Genomic DNA, 8391 nt, shown 5'->3' with positions numbered 1-8391 from the left:
GGCAGCGCCGCTCCGCCGCGTCGCGCTGCGCCCTCCTCGGTGTCGGGGGAGCCGCGCCGTCCGCTCCGGTGCGGTGCGGGACCGCGGCGTGTCTGAACGCGGGGCAAAACCTCTGCTGTGAGCGTGGCTGAGCCCTGGAGCCCGGGGGGGCTGCGGAGCCTCCGTCCTCGGAGAGACCCCAGACCCGCCCGCACCCCGTCCTGGGCGCCGTGCTGCAGGTGGCCCTGCTGGAGCAGGCGGTGGGGCTGGGGGGTCTCCGGGGGTCCCTGCCAGCCTCACCCCGTCTGTGAATTACACCCCAAATAAACCTGAGTCAGGGCGGATTGAAAAAACACGCTTTGCAGCCCTCCAGCTCGTAGTTCGAAAAGTTGCCTGCGATAGGAAACCAAACATGGTCTAACAAACACGGTCAAACATGGCATTTTGGTCTACCTCGAGTTTTTCTTCTGTTTCTTTAGCTGTGAGGGAGTCCGCTGGGTTTGCAGATCCGCTGTCCCTGGGATCATGGGAGAAGAAGTAAAGAGAAGTGCAGATAGATGCCAGTTATTTTTGGACGTGCTTTAATCATTGCACGTGTAACGAGAGAGGATGACACAGATATGAGGTCTGGCATGTTTTGCCACTAACCAGTTTCAAAAAATTGCCTGCATTGGCAGTGTATTGCTGTAAATTGAATAAATTAACTGTCAAATCAGCTTGTACTTTTTGCTGAAAATTTACAACATAGCAGAAATCAAGAATGGAAGATTTCAATGCTGTGTTTAATGATTGCCAGAGTTATAAGTGATTAAAAGCAAGGTGTTGTAATGGAAAATTGCTTGCATAACTCACATAAGGCTCACAGGTAGAGAGCATATAGTTTGTTGTTAGCTGGGTAACCTAGTGTAGTTAACCCAGACTGAGTAAATGCTAATCACAACAGATTGTGATCTCATTTATTTCCTATTTCTTGTTAATCAGGTCTGGGTTTTAGTGTGTGGGAATGTGAATCCATCATTTAAGCTTAGGTATTTCCTGTGTAAACTGAATTTAGGTCTGATAGGAGATAAGAGGCTGGCAAGCCTTGCTCGTGCACACGAAGGCAGGCCAGTAAAGGTGATAGCTGATGTCTCTGTTAACCTGCCGGTGCGTCTCGTATCTGCCGTACGGAGAAGCTGCCTGACCAGGGGACTGGGAGGGGGACACCTCGGGGCATGAGGAGTCGCAGCAGGGTCTGTTTTCCTCCTGCTCGCCGTCGTCTCCTTGGCAGTGGTGCAGATGGCGTTGGGTTCCCTGGAAAAGTTGTGTCCTCCTATCTCGGGCTGCTGAAAGCTCGTTCTCATGCTGGTGACAAATGCTTCATCCTACTGCTGAGAGATACCAGGCTGAAGGCTCTCGCTCTCCAGACCTGGTTCATCCCCAGAAACCCTGGTGGGGAGAGGGCACACCTCCGGGTTAACCTGCGTTTCTGGGGGTTGTGCGTGAGGGAGAGCGGGCCGCCCCTCGGAATAAACGGAGGAAGAGTAAACTCTGCCCACACAGATCTCATGGGCACCTGGTTGCTGCGCTTTGGAAGACTTTTCCATTAGTCCCTTGGGAGAGGTTCTTGTGGTGGGACTTCTATCTTAAATAAATAACTTTCTGTTTACCTTTGGCCTGAGTTTTTTTGTTTGAAGACTAGTATTAACTAGATCATCTGCCTAAATGAAGGAGATCAGTGGGTCACTAAAGGAAAATTTGGGGTGTACAGTATATTTCAATAACCCTTTGCAGAAAATCCATATCTGTTTAATGTGGCAAAGTTCTGCTGTGTGTAACTGACTTGAAATGTCCTAAATATTGAAACACTTGAATAGTGTTAAGTGTTGCAGTGTGCTTGGCAGGCTCCCCTGAGGCTTGCGTCCTCCAGGACCGGCAAATACTGACACACTTGTGTTGAGAGCCTTTTCAAGCAGGAAAATATATAGGAGGAAGTATTGAAATCAGGGAAATTAATCATTTGAGGTATGATTTTAATTAAGCATGTGCCTAAAATGTTTGTAACACTGAGATGGAAAAAACAGTGCTAGAGACGACCCAGATGCACTGGGAATATAAGAAAACTTTGCTGCTTTGCTGTTTTTTAATTAAAAATTTATTCCTGAAGATTCCTTCTTAAATTCTTCATTTCTTAAAATGTGTAGCAGGCAAATAAAGTTTAATCTGATCAATCCTTTATTCTCTTCTACACAGATTTTTCCAGTGCTATTCGAAAGTAGTATTTAAAGTAATCCTAAGATTTATTAGGGGTCCGTGCTGTCCCAGAGTGTTTCACAGAGGTTGCTCTGGAAGCCCCTTTCTGGGAGCTTTCGTAGCCCTGTTTTGGACGATTGGCGCAATCAGGCCAGGAGAGAGCCACGGATGGCAGGAAGACCCTGACGGGAAATCAGTGCCCTGAGTGAATTTAGTGATATTTGGCAGAGGCAAAAGTTGCTTAATTAAAGACACAGTATTAAAATACTGTCGCATATGGATTTTCCATGTAATCCCATATGATTTCTGTTTCCATTCCTAGATGTTCTCTTGATGCAATATTTCAGTGCAGTTTCTGTTCTCAGTACTTTTCTGTAGGTCTGCTACAGGCTCAAGATTCAAGAGAGACCCTAAGAGAAAAGGATGATAGCAAAATAAATGCTTTTGTATTCTCTCCGTGTGTGTAGAGCCGCCTGTTTGCTGCCTGTAAAGAGGCAGGCGCAGCCGGGTGCGACCTCTGGCAGGATTAAACCTTCCTGACTTTGCCGCGCGGTCCTGTCTCGCTCAAATCCTCCTGATAATACGATTTCCCCCGCAGGCTGGGTTTGACGTGTGTGCCGTCAGGTCTGCCTGTGAAGGAGAGGCTGCTCCTGCTGTTCATCTTCCAAGATAACACATCTTATCACCACCCCAGAAATAGCAGCCTGTCACTCCTTGTTGACGGGCACTTTCTGATTGCTTAGCCAGGCCTCGCGGGTGCACCGGTGATCCTCATCTCCGGGGAAAAGGGGGCCCGAGGAGCTCGTGCTGGCGCCGCGCGGTGCCCCCGGACAGGAGGTGAGGTGGCACCTGGGCGCCATCGGTGTGCAGGAGGTGACGTCCGGCCATGGTTGGGTCGAAGTCCTGGCGTTTGGGAGCACCGGGACAGGCAGCGGGACATGGGCTTTTCCCTCCTTCCCGGTGGGTGCCGGGATGGGGCTCGCAAGAGGGCTGAGCCAGGGAAGGGCCACGTGGTGGGACGGGGTGCAGGGGGTGGACGTCGCTGCTCGGATGTCCCCGCGCGGCGATGGAGGCCGTCGCCTCGGGGTGGGGACCCCGCTGCCGTGGTTGTGCTCCCACGTCGAGAGCGGGCTGTTGTCCGTGTGTTTGGGTGGGGAGGGGGAGCGTGTACCTGTAGCCGATAAGGGGCTCGGGGGCACAGACTAGTCTTGTCTGCTGTGCCAGCCGCAGCGTCTCTGCGTGCGGAGAGGAACGGCCGGGGGCTGATACGAAAACGAGCTGCTCGGCTCATTCGTGGATGCTGCCAGTTTCCGGGCAACTGTGGCAAAACAGGTCTGCTGTGCTGTGGCTCGTTTCCCCAGGGGCGAAGTGGGGGGTTATTCCTTCGTTTCTTTAGGCTGCAGATGCTTTAGGGGACCGTCTCTTAGGCTGAGTTTGCGCGCTGCTTAGCGCCGTGGAGCCCTGATCCCAGCCGAGGCCTTCGGGCACAGCCAAGATAAACCTGAATAATAACAATCATGTAATTACTGTCTGAAAGTAGATCGTTTCTTTAAAAACCAGGACATGCTTAATAATTTCGGCATCACAGTTTCCCTGATGCTTTTGACATTTTGGTTTTGTTTCTTCTAGGATTTAGACTTCATTTTAGTCAGGCTTCAGAATGTTTATTAAATAACTTTGTCACTGCATTTGCTGAAAGCGCCCATATGGAGGCAAAACAAACTGCAATTTGACTTACGGTAATGTCAGAAATATGCTGTTGAAACAACATTATTACTCTGGCCTTGGGCTAAATGTAAGATATTAAAGGCTTTCGTCTTGAAATACTGGAAGTGCTGAAGCCCTTGTTCTCGTTAGGGACATCTCTGCAGTTAATTTGACCTGTCTCTTATCTGACCTGGAGGAGGCTATGGGGAGCCTTCAAAGAGGGTTTTGAGATGCTAACTAGCGACAGGCTCCCTAATGCTGCGCTGGGAAAGTTGGCCTCGCTTGGCCTGGATTTGTCCTACGGCAAAGGCAGACGGCCGGCGCGGCTGCCCGGCCCCGGAAGGGCCGCGGGAGCTCCCCGGAGCGGCTGGCGGGCCCGGAGACGTCAGGCGTTGGGCATCGGCGGGCCGGGGTGCAGCGCAGGAGGCGGCGCGCTGCACCCTGGCCCGGATCCTTCCCACCTCCCTGCCGCGAGGCTCTCCGTTCCCACCGAGTTCGTCCTCGCGGCCATGGTTAGCGCGGAGCTCGCAGAGCCCGCAGCAAATCTCGCTGTGAAAGCTTCGGCACAGCAGAGATCTCGCCAGATCTCGATAACTGATTGCATGCAGCTCCTAGAAGTTCCGTGTCAAGAAGCAGTGCAGAAAGTGGCGGTCGTAGCCGTGGAAATTGGGGGCAGCAGAAGTGTGTACCAATAAGTGCCAGGATGGCAGAAACCCGTATTTTGTTCAGGTCATTCAAAGTAATTGCTTAAGAGTAATCGTTTTGTTCAGGTAAAGTCAAGCAGTCTTATTTATCTGCCTATTAGGTTGGTAATTGTTCTAGCTCACACTATTTAAAATCTTTATCGACTCATTATCCTATTGCCAGTTGGTCATTAATATTTGTATCTGCATCGCTGTACAGGTCGGTGGTTTCATGCAGATGGATTAAAGCTAAAAGCTGCTCTTTTTTAATGAATTGATTTCTGTATCAATTAAAAAGTCATGAATGCAGATCGCTAGGAACTTTGTAACTAATTCAAATTGATACGATTATCTTTTGCGATGAGATAGTCTAAAGTCTCGGAGTACATGTATGCTTTATATATCTAATCTGATTCTTAAATGTCATTTTGATAATTTATGCTACAGGTATGAACCTTGTTATGATGGCTGACCTGTTCTGTTCAGATTGTCTTGCTACATCATCTCTCATACCATTACAGCAATTAAATTCTCATGTAACAGCATATAGTACCACACCAATAAAAACCATAAGTAAACATTTTCCTTTGCGGTTGGTTTGATATGACTGAAACCATTTCCACTCCTCTAAAACTATATTTGCTGTATTATTTTTGTTGGTTTTGGCCAAATTCTGCTCTCAGCTATTTCAGTTACTATTTGAGAGAGTAGCAGTGTAATTCCTGTGAGCAGAGTTTTGCTGGCTTTATATTTATATGATAGCTGCAGGGGGTTGGTTCTTTTTGCTTTTTGTTTGTTTGCAGCCAACTGGACAGTCAGATGGAGCAGGAAAAATAAATCACTGAAGAAGCTGATAGATGCTGAAATGTCCTGACAAGGATGACATTCAGTAACATACTTGTCTGGGCCATAGAGGTCCCCTGGAGGAAAATGTTAATAGTTAGTATCCAAGTTGGTATTACTCCTCATGAAAAACTAAGTGTTACAAGTTGGGATGATTTATTTATTTCTAATGTACCTGTGTCTTTGGTAAACTTTACCCATGAAATATTTTAGGATTCAGTATGCACTGAAAGGAATTGATGAATCGGAGGCCGAAAGAAAGAACCGTGGAAGTATTTGTTCTACAGAATAGATATCTGCTCTCAAAGGATGCGAAGGTGGATCTAGATCCTTCCTATTACGTGGCTTAACTATGACAGACGGGCGCCCCTGTGGCTAGGAGCAGGGACACCCGTGTTCCAATCCAGAATCCTGGGTGTCAAAAATGCCGTTAAAACCACTGAGGACTATTACTGTTAGTTTTAGGTGGCAATATTACAGTGACTAGAAAATCCCCCAAAAAGCTTGATAGAATTTGACCCTTGAGAACTTCTAATCCACAGCATTTCGTGATTTAGTGTACTGTGGCACACATTTGTTGTTTAAAAACCAACAAATAGCTGAGTCGAATAAAGCTTTTTCCTTCCAAGGGTGTATAGTTAACTGGCAGACGCCGTGGTGGTGTTTTTAACGGGTCAGAAAGCCTGTCGGTGACTTAAAGGGTTCTATTGGAGTCAGCCTTAACAGTGCCTCTCTACCATGCTGTTATTGTCTTAATTGATTTACACAGCACTGACATGAGGTGAGCTATTCGCTTTTTGTTTCGAATAGTAAGGAGCTGATCTCTTACAAGACAGAAGGTGGTTAAACATCCATAAAAGCTGCCCAGCCTGAGATCTCTTCTTTGCATTTACAGCTGTATGCTGATAGCATGCCTCTTAGCATATCCATATGAAAAGCACGCAGTAGTTGGACATTTACAACATCCTGTTGTTTGGCCAGTATAGTGCATCTGTTAGCACAAACTCCAACAAAGTCCTTTAAAAGAGCAACGGAAATCTTGGGCATAGGGAGCTGTGGAGCAGCTGGACAGTCATGTTAAAGTAAAATACCTGGAGAGTCTAACAAGGCAAAGATTGTGAGGAGAACAAGCAGAATTGCAATCGTAAAGCAATTCAGCATGCGGGGGGCAGAGAGTTGGTTCATGCAGAGCAGTTGAATTTGCAAAGAGCCATCTGAAAGCGTGTGGAGCGAGGAGGAGGAAATCCTTGTTGCAACAGAAGATAACCAAAGCACGCGTTAGCACAATCTGTGCAGATATTCAGAGTTTCGAGATTTGCTACGTCTTCAAGACATGCAAAAGCAGAGGAGTTGTTCCTCCCAGAAAGAGACTTTCAAATGAGCTGTACAAATTCTTGTGTAAATATTCATTCATTTGTCATTACGCTTAACTCTTGCTTTACGCTTTTCATTCATAGATCTCAAAGAAATGTGGGTGTCGTCATCTGTCTTTTCTGGGTGAAGCAGCAGTGGCACAGAAGGATGAAGCAGTTCATCCACAGTCATGCAGGTTTTCACTGGCAGAGCCAGAAGTAGCCTCCAGGAGTTGATCCCCTGCCAGTTAAGAGCTGTCATAGCTCCACTGTAGTCTAACGATAGCTGTGGCCCCAGGTCTCCTGGAGCAGCAGACCTTCCTAACCCATATATTCTTTCCTACTCAGCAGTGTTCATTACTATTTTAAAAGATCTGTGTCCCCGAAGTTGTATGTACCCTCAGCAAGTGCTGTCTGCATAAATGGCATGAATAAAAGCTTACACTTCTCACTGCAAATTAAACATCATTACGTTTAGAGTCTTGAGCTACTTGCTGTCCATTGGCACAATTATGTGGCATACAAATATTTACCAATAAAGAATAATAAAAGATATTACAGTGATAGCTACTAATAGTGCTTGTTCTTCTTTGTATAAATACCAGCTAATTCCTGCAATTGATAAGCAGCATTTTGCCTCGTTCTGTACTTTAGGACTTGAGCCTTGTCTCAGTTTGCTGCTGAGATACTACGCTTTTTTCCTGTCTGTCACATCTGGCGAACTCCATCTGGGATCTTAGAATGAAGCCTCGTTCTTTGCGTAGCCTCACCAGCATTGCCATTTCCTGAGGCCTAAACGCCGTGGTTAAAGTTCTGCACTGCCTGCGTAAGCGATGTGCTGGCAGGAGCGGGGTCGCGCTCGCTCTCAGCCGTGCTGGTCCTTCAGAGGATCTCGAAAGGTGCGGAAGTCGGGGAAGACGTTCTGCGGCTGCCTGAAGAGGGTCGGCTGTGGTTTGTTTGCCTTCAGGCAGCCTAGAGGTGTAGTTGTTTGTATCCGTAGCAGTCAATCGCTTTAATTTTAAAATTGCACTAAGTTTCCTGAAATGCAACTTTTTTTTTTGAGCTATTGTCTTGAAATACTATGGTACTTCTTAAAGCAAGAGGGAAAGCAAAGCATCTGAGAGCGACTTCTTTATCCATAAAATAGGCTAAACAAAATCTTTCAGCAATTTATCTTCTTTTTTCTTGGAGATGGAACTAATTATTTATAAGCAGATGCTGTTTGTTTACAAAGTAATAACTTTGTCACTGGCAAATTATCTTGTTTTTGACTGACATTTTAATACAATAATTAGTTGCTGTAGAGACAAATAATTGACTGCTTTTAGCAAAGAATGAAAGCTGTTGGAATATGATTATGTTGTCGATAAAAATGTTATGATTAATGCAAATGAATGTATTCCAGCCCCGTTCATGCTAACAGTTAATACTTTTGAATCCCTGAAGTTAGATTTTTCTTTACCCCTGAAAAAGTCAAAATGATTTAAATACCTAAATAAACATGTTGATGTGTTTATAAAGTTTACTTTGAATAACAGTTCAGTGATTTATCAATTTTGCTGTCAAACAATGTCTTAAAGTGGTGTCTCCAGAGT

The 8391-nt window shown here is 46.2% G+C and overlaps 1 protein-coding gene across 9 annotated transcripts in view; it reads left to right on the top strand.

The window, feature by feature from the left end:
• Positions 1-8391, top strand: part of LHPP (phospholysine phosphohistidine inorganic pyrophosphate phosphatase) — a 107623-nt gene that overhangs the window by 366 nt on the left and 98866 nt on the right. The window lies entirely within an intron of this gene.

This window comes from Apteryx rowi, unplaced genomic scaffold (assembly GCF_003343035.1).
Source record: "Apteryx rowi isolate R43461 unplaced genomic scaffold, aptRow1 scaffold_23, whole genome shotgun sequence".
Taxonomy (NCBI): Eukaryota; Metazoa; Chordata; class Aves; order Apterygiformes; family Apterygidae; genus Apteryx; species Apteryx rowi.
The sequence above is the reverse complement of the archived record's forward strand: the minus strand, read 5'-3'. Positions and strand labels throughout refer to the sequence as shown.